Source organism: Topomyia yanbarensis, chromosome 2 (genome assembly GCF_030247195.1).
Source record: "Topomyia yanbarensis strain Yona2022 chromosome 2, ASM3024719v1, whole genome shotgun sequence".
Classification (NCBI taxonomy): Eukaryota; Metazoa; Arthropoda; class Insecta; order Diptera; family Culicidae; genus Topomyia; species Topomyia yanbarensis.
In genome coordinates, this window is record NC_080671.1 from 240,377,607 (window position 1) to 240,393,061 (window position 15,455).

General features: G+C 39.6%; 2 long non-coding RNA genes across 2 annotated transcripts; both read left to right on the forward strand.

Moving 5' to 3' along the window:
• The first annotated feature begins 7,873 nt into the window (after positions 1 to 7,873).
• On the forward strand, positions 7,874 to 11,022 carry LOC131682985 (uncharacterized). Its single transcript, XR_009304300.1, has 4 exons — positions 7,874 to 8,866; positions 9,170 to 10,050; positions 10,113 to 10,223; positions 10,283 to 11,022. It is a non-coding gene; the product is annotated as an uncharacterized LOC131682985 (long non-coding RNA).
• A 2,154-nt stretch (positions 11,023 to 13,176) lies between these two features.
• Positions 13,177 to 14,512, forward strand: LOC131682984 (uncharacterized). Its single transcript, XR_009304299.1, has 2 exons — positions 13,177 to 13,358; positions 13,420 to 14,512. It is a non-coding gene; the product is annotated as an uncharacterized LOC131682984 (long non-coding RNA).
• The last annotated feature ends 943 nt before the right edge of the window (positions 14,513 to 15,455 follow it).

The window sequence follows — 15,455 nt, forward strand, 5'->3', positions numbered from 1 at the left end:
TGAATTAAGGGGTGTGTCTGATGTAAACAATATGCGCAACCAAACTAAATAAAACAGTATTCAATTTTTATTATAATTATAATTATAATGAATTCGACCAAAACTTCTTTTGCCTTTTTCTCATTTTCAAATGTTTGGGTAGAATTTAGATTATTTTATCGTTGTTGCGATCAATTTCGTTTGGTTTGTTTTGTTCACAATGTTAGTCGCAGAGCATTTTGGTGATCTATGGCAATTGATGACCTTTACACCCCATACTAGGTCCGCTCCTGTTGCAGCTGTTTCGCCCTGTCCGGCACCGAGTCAACCGATGGTCCAACCTGCGCCGCACTCGTCTGTCGCTATGTCAATGGCAGGGACTTGGATTAAAGGCCAAAATTTCAGCTACGGTTGGTGGTGTTGCTGCAATCGGTTTGCCTTCGGCCACGTTGGATATTCGGCTAACGGGAATATTCAGCGATTCCGATTCGAAGGAAGCAGCGCCAGTAGCAGACTGCTTCGGTTCAGCAATACGCTTCGGTATCGGACGAAGCTAACACTCCGACAGAACGAAGGTTTCAACGAGGGGCTCAGGCATAAGTAGCAGAGTCCTTGCACTTCCTGCTTGTCGAGTGAACAATTCCGACGAAACCACTGCCGCTCTCGCCAAGTTTGATCACCGTAATAAGTGCGACGTCAGCGGTATAGTGCCAGGATTAGTCGAGAACAGTGCCAGGATTGACTTGCCAAGAGCTACAGGATTAAATAGCAATGCGTTTTTAAAGTGACCATAGTATAAGCTAGAGGCTTTAGCCAGATGATTTATTCAGCAGAATAAGATAGCAAAATTACCCAAAACATAAGACCTGGCTGCCGAAGTGAATCCACACACATCATCACCTACAGAGGCAAGCAATATTGGAACGCAGCGAAATTCCTCACAATGAATTGATCTCGTTAGGTGAAATTCCAGGAAGTACAATTTTCACAGCACAATTTAGTCGACCGAAATTGTAGTCCTCAGTCGAGAGAGAGACTGATAGAGTAGCAGCAGCTAGGAATTTTCTTTCGAAAGCTAGCAGCGGTTTCGCGTATCCTGCGCTAAGTAGAGAGCGTTAAGACAGATCTCCGAAACATGTCAAGTGCTATCAGATGAGAAAAAACGTCGCATCTATGACCAGTACGACAAGGACGGTCTGCTGACCAACGGTTCCGTCTGGTACCACCATAACACACGGCATCGGAGACACATATATATTCACAACATACTAATTACTTATCCTTCTGAAAAAGTAAATAAATTGACTATGCAATTTATCATTCGCAGCCTAGTTATTTCCTGCCAATTTGAACAAGACAGCAGTTGCAGAAAGCTTTATTGCGGTGCAAAAATGATGGCAACTCGGGATATAATATAAATTTACATATAATTTCTCCTCCCTGATATTTTACCTAAAAATGAGTAATCAATCGGATCATCTTGTTAGGACTTAACTCACGAGCAAACAAACAAATGTGTACAAATCCTTATCCATCATCCAGAAAGCAATCGTTTTATAGCCCAATGCTTGATCTTACGATTCAGCATATGCCACCGAGCATCCAGCGCCGATTGGTCAATGTATGAACCAGGGGTGACATTACGCATCTCGAAACGAAAGGTTTATTGTATTCAAGCTTGTGTGAAAAGGTCGATTCGAATTGGTTGCATAATGTGGCACCAGGTTCCCATTGTTCTATTTTTTTTTTTTTTTTTTTTTATTTCAATTATAGAGGTTTTAACCTTAAGGTCATTCGCCTCTTCGGGTTAGAAAAATCTCTTAGGAAAAATTTCTAACCCTATGTGCGGGGTCGGGACCCGAACCCAGGTGCGCTGCGTACAAGGCAATCGATTTACCAATACGCTACGCCCACTCCCCTCCCATTGTTCTAATCCTCATCCCTCTTGAGTTGATAGTCTTTCAAAGAGCATCGAAAGTATTCAAGTAATGTAAATTTTAAAAGTCCATGTACACAAGTCTTAGGTAAACAAGCACACTGAACTGTCAGAAAAGTGAGGTTATACATTTTCATGCAATGCTCTATGTTTTTGACAGGTATCAGAGTTTTTAATAGTAGAGTTGCGTAAAGAGGATTGGCAACATTGGACCAATCATTGGTCTTTTTTATATTTTGGCAACCTTTTATTTTTAGTTAAATTTCAAATGACTTCACCCGAACGCTTCAGTTAAAAGTTAACTTTGTGCATTTAAAAATTTAAAATTAAGTGTTTACTATTATTTTGTAAAAATCAGTACGATAAATAACATCGTATAAAGAATTTAATCTTTTTCCGGTTCTCAACTGATCCGCAACTAAGAACGAAATGCATTGATTTTTACCGCTTGCCGTCTGATTGGGGTGTGACAAAAAACAGTCGAAATTGCAGCTTAAGATAAATTTGAATAAGTACATATGTATAAATGGAATGCATACACAAATTTGTCAAAATTTTAGCTGCACTTTAACTATGAGAAATACCTTCATATTTCCACTGTCGGTAGAAGATTATTAACACTACCCAGAGCTGTTCCGGTGTTTGAAATAGTACCAAATTTGAATATCAGTGAACACATATTTTTCAATAATTGTCGTTAAGCGAAAAATTCCTGGTTTTAAATAATGTTAATATTACATCATTGAATTTTTTCTCATAATTATAATCACATAATAACGATACTCCCCACGCATTCGAGCATTGTTATTCTTCGTGTCCGATAGGTAGACGTTTTGAGTGTTCAATAGGTAGATTTGCTTCAGCCTTTGCGCAACTGTTCTTTATAAACTGTGACAGGTATATGAATGAATCATTTTAGCATCAGTGATGCCAGGTCTATTTAAACAATAGCCTGCAGTGAAAATATAAAAGTCTGCAGATTGCTACAAAAATCTTCAATAAATTTGACATAGAAATGTAGTATGTATATATTTTAAATGATCAATAATGTTGAAGGCTTGTGTATAAATTGGCTGACATAGGCTTTGTTCTGTTAATATTTGTAATCTGTAAAACATCTGCAGCGAAAATGCAAAATCTGCAGATTTACTAATATATATATATATATATATATATATATATATATATATATATATATATATATATATATATATATATATATATATATATATATATATATATATATATATATATATATATATATATATATATATATATATATATATATATATATATATATATATATATATATATATATATATATATATATATATATATATTAGTAAATCTGCAGATTTTGCATTTTCACTGCAGATGTTTTACAGATTACAAATATTAACAGAACAAAGCCTATGTCAGCCAATTTATACACAAGCCTTCAACATTATTGATCATTTAAAATATATACATACTACATTTCTATGTCAAATTTATTGAAGATTTTTGTAGCAATCTGCAGACTTTTATATTTTCACTGCAGGCTATTGTTTAAATAGACCTGGCATCACTGATGCTAAAATGATTCATTCATATACCTGTCACAGTTTATAAAGAACAGTTGCGCAAAGGCTGAAGCAAATCTACCTATTGAACACTCAAAACGTCTACCTATCGGACACGAAGAATAACAATGCTCGAATGCGTGGGGAGTATCGTTATTATGTGATTATAATTATGAGAAAAAATTCAATGATGTAATATTAACATTATTTAAAACCAGGAATTTTTCGCTTAACGACAATTATTGAAAAATATGTGTTCACTGATATTCAAATTTGGTACTATTTCAAACACCGGAACAGCTCTGGGTAGTGTTAATAATCTTCTACCGACAGTGGAAATATGAAGGTATTTCTCATAGTTAAAGTGCAGCTAAAATTTTGACAAATTTGTGTATGCGTTCCACTTATACATATGTACTTATTCAAATTTATCTTAAGCTGCAATTTCGACTGTTTTTTGTCACACCCCAATCAGACGGCAAGCGGTAAAAATCAATGCATTTCGTTCTTAGTTGCGGATCAGTTGAGAACCGGAAAAAGATTAAATTCTTTATACGATGTTATTTATCGTACTGATTTTTACAAAATAATAGTAAACACTTAATTTTAAATTTTTAAATGCACAAAGTTAACTTTTAACTGAAGCGTTCGGGTGAAGTCATTTGAAATTTAACTAAAAATAAAAGGTTGCCAAAATATAAAAAAGACCAATGATTGGTCCAATGTTGCCAATCCTCTTTACGCAACTCTACTATTAAAAACTCTGATACCTGTCAAAAACATAGAGCATTGCATGAAAATGTATAACCTCACTTTTCTGACAGTTCAGTGTGCTTGTTTACCTAAGACTTGTTTACATGGACTTTTAAAATTTACATTACTTGAATACTTTCGATGCTCTTTGAAAGACTATCAACTCAAGAGGGATGAGGATTAGAACAATGGGAACCTGGTGCCACATTATGCAACCAATTCGAATCGACCTTTTCACACAAGCTTGAATACAATAAACCTTTCGTTTCGAGATGCGTAATGTCACCCCTGGTTCATACATTGACCAATCGGCGCTGGATGCCCGGTGGCATATGCTGAATCGTAAGATCAAGCATTGGGCTATAAAACGATTGCTTTCTGGATGATGGATAAGGATTTGTACACATTTGTTTGTTTGCTCGTGAGTTAAGTCCTAACAAGATGATCCGATTGATTACTCATTTTTAGGTAGAATATCAGGGAGGAGAAATTATATGTAAATTTATATTATATCCCGAGTTGCCATCATTTTTGCACCGCAATAAAGCTTTCTGCAACTGCTGTCTTGTTCAAATTGGCAGGAAATAACTAGGCTGCGAATGATAAATTGCATAGTCAATTTATTTACTTTTTCAGAAGGATAAGTAATTAGTATGTTGTGAATATATATGTGTCTCCGATGCCGTGTGTTATGGTGGTACCAGACGGAACCGTTGGTCAGCAGACCGTCCTTGTCGTACTGGTCATAGATGCGACGTTTTTTCTCATCTGATAGCACTTGACATGTTTCGGAGATCTGTCTTAACGCTCTCTACTTAGCGCAGGATACGCGAAACCGCTGCTAGCTTTCGAAAGAAAATTCCTAGCTGCTGCTACTCTATCAGTCTCTCTCTCGACTGAGGACTACAATTTCGGTCGACTAAATTGTGCTGTGAAAATTGTACTTCCTGGAATTTCACCTAACGAGATCAATTCATTGTGAGGAATTTCGCTGCGTTCCAATATTGCTTGCCTCTGTAGGTGATGATGTGTGTGGATTCACTTCGGCAGCCAGGTCTTATGTTTTGGGTAATTTTGCTATCTTATTCTGCTGAATAAATCATCTGGCTAAAGCCTCTAGCTTATACTATGGTCACTTTAAAAACGCATTGCTATTTAATCCTGTAGCTCTTGGCAAGTCAATCCTGGCACTGTTCTCGACTAATCCTGGCACTATACCGCTGACGTCGCACTTATTACGGTGATCAAACTTGGCGAGAGCGGCAGTGGTTTCGTCGGAATTGTTCACTCGACAAGCAGGAAGTGCAAGGACTCTGCTACTTATGCCTGAGCCCCTCGTTGAAACCTTCGTTCTGTCGGAGTGTTAGCTTCGTCCGATACCGAAGCGTATTGCTGAACCGAAGCAGTCTGCTACTGGCGCTGCTTCCTTCGAATCGGAATCGCTGAATATTCCCGTTAGCCGAATATCCAACGTGGCCGAAGGCAAACCGATTGCAGCAACACCACCAACCGTAGCTGAAATTTTGGCCTTTAATCCAAGTCCCTGCCATTGACATAGCGACAGACGAGTGCGGCGCAGGTTGGACCATCGGTTGACTCGGTGCCGGACAGGGCGAAACAGCTGCAACAGGAGCGGACCTAGTATGGGGTGTAAAGGTCATCAATTGCCATAGATCACCAAAATGCTCTGCGACTAACATTGTGAACAAAACAAACCGAACGAAATTGATCGCAACAACGATAAAATAATCTAAATTCTACCCAAACATTTGAAAATGAGAAAAAGGCAAAAGAAGTTTTGGTCGAATTCATTATAATTATAATTATAATAAAAATTGAATACTGTTTTATTTAGTTTGGTTGCGCATATTGTTTACATCAGACACACCCCTTAATTCATTGAGTACGTATTTCACTGCCTTTATAATCCTTTTGGAATCAGTTACAATAATCCTTTATAATCATTTTATAATAAGTGTATTGCTAGTTAGGACTTTTATATCAGCCGGGCTCTTTTATAATTTGTTATAAAATCATTATCAGAATTCTTCATAATCCATTGTTGCGTTATGTTTATGTACATGGCCAGATAGATAGTTTTTACCTGGGACGGAACGTGTAGATACGAAAAAACCTAATGTCAATTGTAGCCAGGGGGAGTTGTGAAATGCAGCCAAAGGGAACCGTCAAATGCAGTCAGGGGGACTGTCAAATGTAGCCAGTCCATTTAAAATATGTAAGGAAGGAAGAGTGGCTATGCAAGACAAGAGATAAAATGAACAGAAAAAAGAAAAAGAAAACATCTATCCACAGGTTCTGTCCCAGGATTTTAATAGAGAACATCAAAATTCGATTTGTTTGCATTTGGCAGTAGGCCTTTTTCAAATGTTTGGCTAGAAATTCCTTGCTTCTTCAATGAATCATGTAGAAGACAAGCATATACTCAAAAAATTCTGCACGTTACGTTTATGTGAAAACATATATAGTTTTTATCCATAACACTTTTCACGTAAAAATTATGAGATTCGCGCATAGCTACCCACCATTACTATCTGATTATGATTAAATGATGAATCACGTAGTTATGATGTGAGTAAATAATATTTTGAACAGGATTATCAATTTAATTTCATAGATCTTACAGATAGAAAGTAACTGGATATATGTTAACATTTATATGAAGAATTATTAAATGTTGAGGATTTTTATTTACAATTAGAATTTCACGAAGTAATTTGAAACGCATAAATTTAAAAGCAAATTATTTATTTCTAATATATGGAATAACTAGCGAAGATTATTTTTGTGGATCCAGTAAATGCCCAATCAGTTATCTCCATGAGAAATGTTCTAGAGGAGGCTTCATAGTTTTTACTTCATAGGTGGTTTATAGTGGAAATGCTGGCTGATTCGTGTAGGTAGTTAGCAAACATACAAATTGCCCTGACAGTCTTCTCGTTTATGTTGCTAGGACCGGGATTTCTGGCAACGAGATATGGCTCGTATCGCTACAGTTCCTGCTGAATCCAGTTCGACACCCTCTGCTATTTTGCTATTTTGAGTCGCAACTGATACCTGCTTTCCTGCGAGAACTTCCACTTCATCATCGCCATCATCCGGTAATAACACAAACTAGTTACTATGCTATATTTCACCCTAAGGAGGAAAATTTGGTAAAAACCAAAATTTCTCACTAGGGTGAAAATTTGTTGGTAAAAACCAGTCTTTGTACAGGAGGGCACAAATCCTTATTTCATACTATGTTGCGTTTCGGCTTCGCCTCTTCAGAAACCGACACTAACGTATTGTCGGAATAGATTAGCGCCGGCTTGACGCAAATCCCTTAAAACTAAAACACACTATGTGTTTCAATCAAACGACTGATCAAACGTGATGTCCCGTTCGAGCAGAAGTTCTGTTTATGCCGATGAGACACAAGTGAAGCCGAAACTTGTCTTGGCTTAGCAGGCCTATGCGAAAGCACTATGCTATATTTCACCCTAAGGAGGAAAATTTGGTAAAAACCAAAATTTCTCACTAGGGTGAAAATTTGTTGGTAAAAACCAGTCTTTGTACAGGAGGGCACAAATCCTTATTTCATACTACGTTGCGTTTCGGCTTCGCCTCTTCAGAAACCGACACTAACGTATTGTCGGAATAGATTAGCGCCGGCTTGACGCAAATCCCTTAAAACTAAAACACACTATGTGTTTCAATCAAACGACTGATCAAACGTGATGTCCCGTTCGAGCAGAAGTTCTGTTTATGCCGATGAGACACAAGTGAAGCCGAAACTTGTCTTGGCTTAGCAGGCCTATGCGAAAGCACTATGCTATATTTCACCCTAAAGCTAAGTATGCACCTCTTGCGAAATGAAATTTCCTATACAAAACCTATGCATAAAAAACGTCGCGAAATGCTCGCGAAAAATTTTTTCATTTCCATTTCGTAAGCGGTACGCAGCTCTCGCGAAAACGATACCGAAATTTCCAATTAGCCGAGACACGGTTCGACAAACGATAAGTTTCATATTACTTCCGCGAGATTGCGCTGCTTTCTATGCGCTGTCACTACGGCAAGCTTTTTCCTTGCGAAATAATGATCAGTGGTATTATTCCGCTCGGAGGCTTGCGAAATTTTGACAGAATGCGATAAAAAAATACAAAAAAAAACAAGATTTGTGAATTTTTTGTATTTTTTCATCACAAGCTGTCAACATGTATAGAATTTGCTTTTGCGATGCAATCGGTCGAAACGATGGCAAGTGCTGCTGATAACTGAGTCAAAAAGGCAGAGGATCAGGAAATTTATGCTCTCGTAAGTGCCTAACCTGTTTTTGGAGCGATCATTGTTTCATAGGATTTGTATTTTTCTTTTCAATACAAAAGGTAGCGATCCGAGTATCCCCAAGGATAAGAAACCGGAGCCGGCGGTTGGCAGTCCGGAAAAAGAGGATGCGAAAAAACCTAGTCCATCGGCAGTAGAACCAGCGACGGTTACTCCCGTAGAAACGGCTGAACCTGCAGTTTTGAGTTCGTTAATTATGGAAATTCTGACTGGCTGCTCCTGAAGAAAGACAAGCTGCTAGTGGAAATAGAAAAACAGCTTCCTACACGGAAGATGCAGATGCATTCAAGTAAGTCGAAATCGAGAAATTTTTTATTAGGACATAATTAACATTGAGAGATTATCTTTGTTTACTTTCTCTTTCGTTAATTACGACGTCACTATAACATTGTACAAATTTTCCAGTACATATCGAAAGCCGATGCTTTTTACTAGAATATTATGCAAAGAGTTGAGTACTAAATACTAAAACGACCGAGTAATTAACAGAAAAAGACCCCAAAGAAAATCTCATTGTAGCTTACGTCCTATCCTAAATTTTCTCCAGAAATATCTAGTATCAGCTTTAAAATATCCATGATTCATCTTTTAGCCCGGAGGATGCAAAAAAACTTTCGAAGCTTTGCACATGAAGCCGGAACTGCTTCAGGGAGTCTATGCTATGGATTCCAACGCCCCTTCCAAGATTCAGGAAACGGCTCTACCTACTCTGTTGGCCGATCCGCCCAGCACATGATCGCCCAGTCAGTCAGAAACAAGAAAAACCGCTGCTTTCGCGCGGACAATGCTCAGTCGAGTCGATCCGTTAAAAAAACTATCCGCAGGTGATTTGCCTTTCCCTTACGTATGAACTGGCAAATCAGAAGGGGGTAGCAGTTGCCAAAATTACAAAGTTATGTCCGGAAATCAAATTTAGTTACCTCATCCGCGGCGAGGAGATTGTCAAAGGGGCGAAGCTGATTAATCATATCATCATCGAAACACCCGGTAAGCTGATGGACTGGAATATAAAATTCAGGCGTTCGACCTTGAGAAATTGCCGTTTGTGTACTAAACGAAGCGGGCGTTATGATCGCTGTTCTTGGCCACGTACGAGCGGGAGGTAATGGAGTTCGCCGAGTACATCTTACCCGATCCGATCGTGATTCAGCTAGCGCGGGAGCAAGAATCACTAGATAACATCAAACAGCACTACAATAAGTACCGCAACCAGGACGAGAAATATCAAGCAATTTCGATCATCTTTGGCGTGATTACCATCGGATATGCGATCATTTTCTGTCGTGTGAGTATAGGACAGTTGTGATTGGCATTGTTAATCGATGGAAACAGACACGCAAAACGGCCGATAGGATGGTCATTCGGTAGCGGTACTGTCCGGTGATTTAACGGTGGAGCAATGGTTTGCCGGTCTGAATCGATTCCGAGCCGGACTAAAGAAGGTATTGATTACAACGAACGTTTTGTCTTGGGGTAAGTTCCACCACTTGATTCTGTCTGCAGCACCAGGTTACGGAGAGATTTTTTCGCTCTAGGTATCGATGTCGAACAGGTGACCATTGTAAACTTCATCCTGTCGATGGATCAGTAGAGACGAGCCGATTGCGAAACGTATCTGCATCGAATTGGACGCACCGGTAAATTCTGTAAGTGCGACTCATTCTTGTGATTCTATAGATTGTATTTCTTCCCTCTTCTTTAACAGGCATCGCCATCAACCTGGTGGGCAGTGATCGAAGCATGATGATTTGCAGATCATTCGAAAAACACTTCCAGAAAAAGATTCAGCTGCTAGACGCGGAGAATTCGGACGTTATTGAAAAGATCGGATCGTAGTCTTTTCGACCAGCTACTGGTGAAAGGCGCTGGAGCTTTTTTGGTTCATTATTGTTCCGATTGTGAATCTATAACTTTATTTAGCTCTATCAGTTGATTTCCTTAGGATTTAATTCAAGGATCGGTAACGCGAGGATTGTGAAGTGCATGTTTAATTGTTATAACTTGGAGTTAAGTGAACCACAGATAACAGACGTTTAAGCTCGATTTGAATCGTGTATAAAAGCCCGCTACTGAAATTCCGAATAAATTAGACGTCTGAAACACGTTTGGCAAACGTTTGCAGATGACGCAGTGATCAATACAATGCAGTTAGAGTGCAGCTGTTAAACACGTGTAGCAAACAGTTGCGCAGATGGCAATAGTGAAACACGGATTTCCAACGTTTATCAATTTGAAAGTTTACACAGGTTTTTGAAGAAATTTTGTTCTAGCCTAAACGTCTGTTATCTGTGGGTAAACTCTTGAAGAAAACGACTTTGTTTTTTTATTTTGTCGTTGGACGGCCAGTAGAGTAAAGTGGCAAGAATTTTTCCAAAACACCTTGAAGAAGAAGATGAAAAATATTTTGTTCAATACCATGTAAATAAATATTTCAAGAAGATAGAACAGACAGCTATAAAACAGCAAAAAAATCTAAAAGAAATTATATGTGCTTCGAAGCGATTTTCATCGTTGGCGCCGTTTCCGTCGTCGTTATCCTCAGTAAGTTGTTCCTTCTTAACATCGAGTTCCACCAATTGCGATAGATCGTCTTGTGTCATCTCCTTTTGATAGCCCAAGAACGAATCACTCTTATCCTGTTCCTGCTCATGCTCCTTTCCACGATCCTCGAGTGTATCGAAACGACCGGCGATGACAACAAACACTTTACACTTGGTGCACTTCCATGCAATTCGCCCTCGCTGATCAACCGATCCGATGGGTACCGGTAGCAACTGTGCACGACAAACAGCTGACCCCGCTTGCCCGGAATCAGTTTGTAAGCAATCTGTTCGGCTTGCTTTTGCGTCCAACATCTAACCTTCAATGATGGTTTTATTTTCGCAGTCGTCCTGCGTGAAAAAATTCAACCCTGATTATTTTTCTCACGTGTAAAGTTAAAACGACTTACCCCTCAGGCGCATGGTTATGTGCCCATTTGCTATTTATTTAGTTATTCATTTACTAATTTGTATATTTTTACATTTGTTCTTTCATTGTTGTGGGTGAATGGAGAACAGTGAGTCTAGTTATGTAAGGAATGCAAACTAGGCTTGATGGAACCTTGCCAGTCCTGGATATCACACACATTTGGAGCAACATCAGATGTTTTTCAAGCCGTTCTCAACTCCTATACGGCAGTTTTCACGCCGCCACCCGCGTAACGGCTTGGTAAGGCGAAACTGGTGTCGAAGGGGGTCAATTAAGCTTATCTGACGTATTCTTGATGGTCACATCATTAGCGTTCCTGCCTTAGAATCGACAGATAGCCTTAGTTGATTATAGGATTAGGGTATATTTATAAATTTATGTTTAACGTCTTTTTTTTTGCTTCAGATAGTTGATATTCGAGCTTGTAGAACCATTTGGGCGTACCATATATGAGCTCCGACGGAAATTGAGGATGAAATAGATCTCTTCTATGAGACAGTCGTCCGACGGTGTCGAAATGCCGCAAGAGATGAGCAGCGGTAAACTAGTTATTCAAGATGGGAATGAGACACTTAATTACCACCATTGAAATGAAAGCACTAACAAACATCTAATTTCAGGAATTGCACGAGATGCTGGGCCTGTGACCTTCGACTGGTATGGTCCATTCTCATTGGTTGTCGATTCGTTTGACCTTGGGTATGAGGCTTGTTCAGGGAAGGAGTGCATGAATGGCACCTAAGGGATACTTAATTATTCAGGACTTGTTCTTATGATTATTTAACTCGATCAAGCACACCGGCTCTCAGAAATGATAAGCAGCCCTTTCGGGTCGGTGTGGTCTGTTCGAGTCGAACCAGGTGGATATTCGGTTCGAGCATACTTTATTGGGACTAGTGGACAAATATGTCTTGTCCTTTATGGGCAGAGATTCTTTTTGTGAAACCCTAAAATACCTTATCTCGTCTAGCTACTCAGCATAATGATAATAGAAAAAATTGAGGATTTGCCTGGTTCATAATGTAATGAATACGTATACGTATATTGACTAGAACAGGGATAATCGAATTCTGTTATAAGATAGAGATGAAATAGCACAGTTGTAGGAAAAAGTATTCGCGAATAAGGACTAATACTGCTAGTATATTTACCGATTCAAATAATAGTCGATTGATCCGCTTCGGACCTAGGAGACAAAAGGGAGATTAGGAAGAGACAGAATCGGATTCAATGTGAAATTTGCCAATATGACGTAGACCCCAAGGCGATGGTGAGATGATTTTCCATAGGATTACAGAGACTAGATGACGCGACGTTAACCGCTTTCAACTTGTGTCTGTATGAATCTAAGTTTGTATGTATGGATGTGTATAGGAGCAATGTATCCCTGAGCAACATGGAAGGACAGCCTCTGAGCCGCCAAAAGGCTCATGGGACACCGGGTGCGCGGTCATAGGTGTAACCATAAAGCACTGCACACACCAACGACACGACCTGAAACTTGATGAAAAATTGTGAAAAAAAAATGATCCGATTCATTTACTGCCAGTTACCAGTATATTGAGTGACCCCTTGATTCGAACGAAAAAAATATTTCTTCAGCAACACTTCTTTGTTTATTGATTTTCAGTTGCTATATAGCAACCATGGTATGTATACAAAATCAACTGCCTAGTTACAGGAAAAACTGGAAAAAAAGTAATTGACATCGTAAGCACTCTCGTTCTTCTTACGAGGAACCTGCAACGGTTGTAGAAACAAGAAGCGGCTATTCTTCAAAGGATACATCACCTGAGATTGAGCACAAGAAGGTAATGAGGTCAAATTTCTGTATTGTATACATTAATTAAACCAATGTAATTCTGATTCTAGTTTAGAGACTCCAGCGATAGAGGTCCGATTTTGATGCGCTTTACTGCCTAACGGGTGTACTCCAATCCAAACAAACCAAATCTGAGAGCGTAAATGCAAAATTCCCAACCAAAGCTTAATAAACTGAAAAAATAAGTTGCGCTGAACAACACTCTCAACAATAATAGTGCAGTGCTTTAACGAGTGAGCTCACGCAGCGGAGCCAGTGTGATGCGGTTCCGCCGCTTATCCGAGGCCAAGGATCCGAAGCGGCGTAAAACCGCTGAGGTTAAGTTGGACGAGGCGTTGATCAACCCGTCGCCGGAGCCACAAGCCCACCTGTGACCCTCTCGCTGCCCGGCCCACTCAAACACTTAAAACCGACTGAGTGGCTGCGAAATCGGACAGCACACCAAAAAGCGATGCGGCGCAGCCACACTAGTCAACCGAACACTGATTAATGGGTTGATCAACGCCTCGTCCAACGTAACCTCAGCGGCCCCACGCCGCTTTGGATCCCTGTCCTTGGATATGCAGCCAAGCCGCACCACAGTCACTCCGCTGAACAAGCCCGCTTGTTAAAGCACTGCACTGTCATTGTTATGAGTGTCACCAAGGACAACTCATTTTTTCAGTTTATCAAACTCTGGTCAAAAATTCCACACTTCCGCTCTCAGACTTGGTCCATTTAAGTCAAACTACACCTCTTTGGCAAAAAACCGCATTAAAATCGGACCTCCACCACCAAAGTCCCCAAACTAGACAATTGCCCAGAAAAAGAAAAATGAAGGAAGATGGAAAACGTTGCTCTCGTTCCGTTGGCCGAGGAAGCAGTCCTGTTGCTAGGCATTGTGGAAATCGGTTGAAATGGCAGTTCCTCGTCGCCCCAAACGTATCGAATGCGGCGTTGAGTTGGAGTAAGAATTGCAAAGGGCTGCTTGTCTGCCGCAACTTAACGAACAGTTAAACGAGTGATCCCAGTGGGTACTGACGTCTAATTTTCTCTCAGTGGGTCGCAAAAGACAGCGACACTGAAGTAGCAGCAATTTGCAAGGGCAAAATTGTATCTCCTTGAACTACAGATGAAAAATATAAGCGGTTTAGCAACAGTGGATGTTGTAACTAGTCTATTTTATACTTTTCGAAAATTCCGCAGTGTATGCACGATTAATCTGTTAAGTAAAATTTTTCGTTGTTGGGACTCATTCATTCGAGCCCGAACCAGAAAGCCATTTTTTATCTCATTGTAAGTTGCATATTAAGGTTGGACAGAGAAAGGGTAAAATTCGCAAACGAAAAAAGCAGTTTTTTTCCACACCGTATGTCAGATCTTCATAAAAATCAATCAGCAGTACTGTAACAACATTCTACATACGCTGATTGATTTTTATGAAGATCTGACATACGGTGTGGAAAAAAACTGCTTTTTTCGTTTGCGAATTTTGCGCATTCTCTGTCCAACCTTAATGATTACGAATATTCGAGTAACACCATTATTGTATAAGATAGTGAATTCAATTGTCGCTGCATATACCATCTAAGTGTGTCGAACCTTCCAAGCGATATCTCACGTACCAGAGAACACTCGACTCGGGTGAGTTGAGATTCCCCATTGCGGTTAAATGGGCATCTCACGTCACCTGAAGTGACTCTTCAGAATTGGGTGGGAAAAGCCACGTAGAGTGAGGTGAGATTAGTCGTTTCACGTCACACGCCGCGCAGAATAGGGCCGACTGTAGTAAGTTGCCTCGATGGAGTGAGGTGAGCATCGGTCGGACAATGAAAAGGATATTGAAGCAAACTGACCTTCAGTAGTCACTTCACAAATCCTTAATACTCAATACACAAATGGAGTGAGACTAAAATTCATGCTCACAGCTCAATCGTTCGTTCAATCGTGATTAAATCACTCCAGTGATAACCTGTCGGATCAAAATGAGAGCCTTATACAACAGAGTAGATTTGCATATCAACTGTGTGGTGACTCTTTCAAAGTTCAGCTCATGATTTTCATTAATCTGAGGGCCACTTAGAACCAGACCCAGGAAGTTCTAACA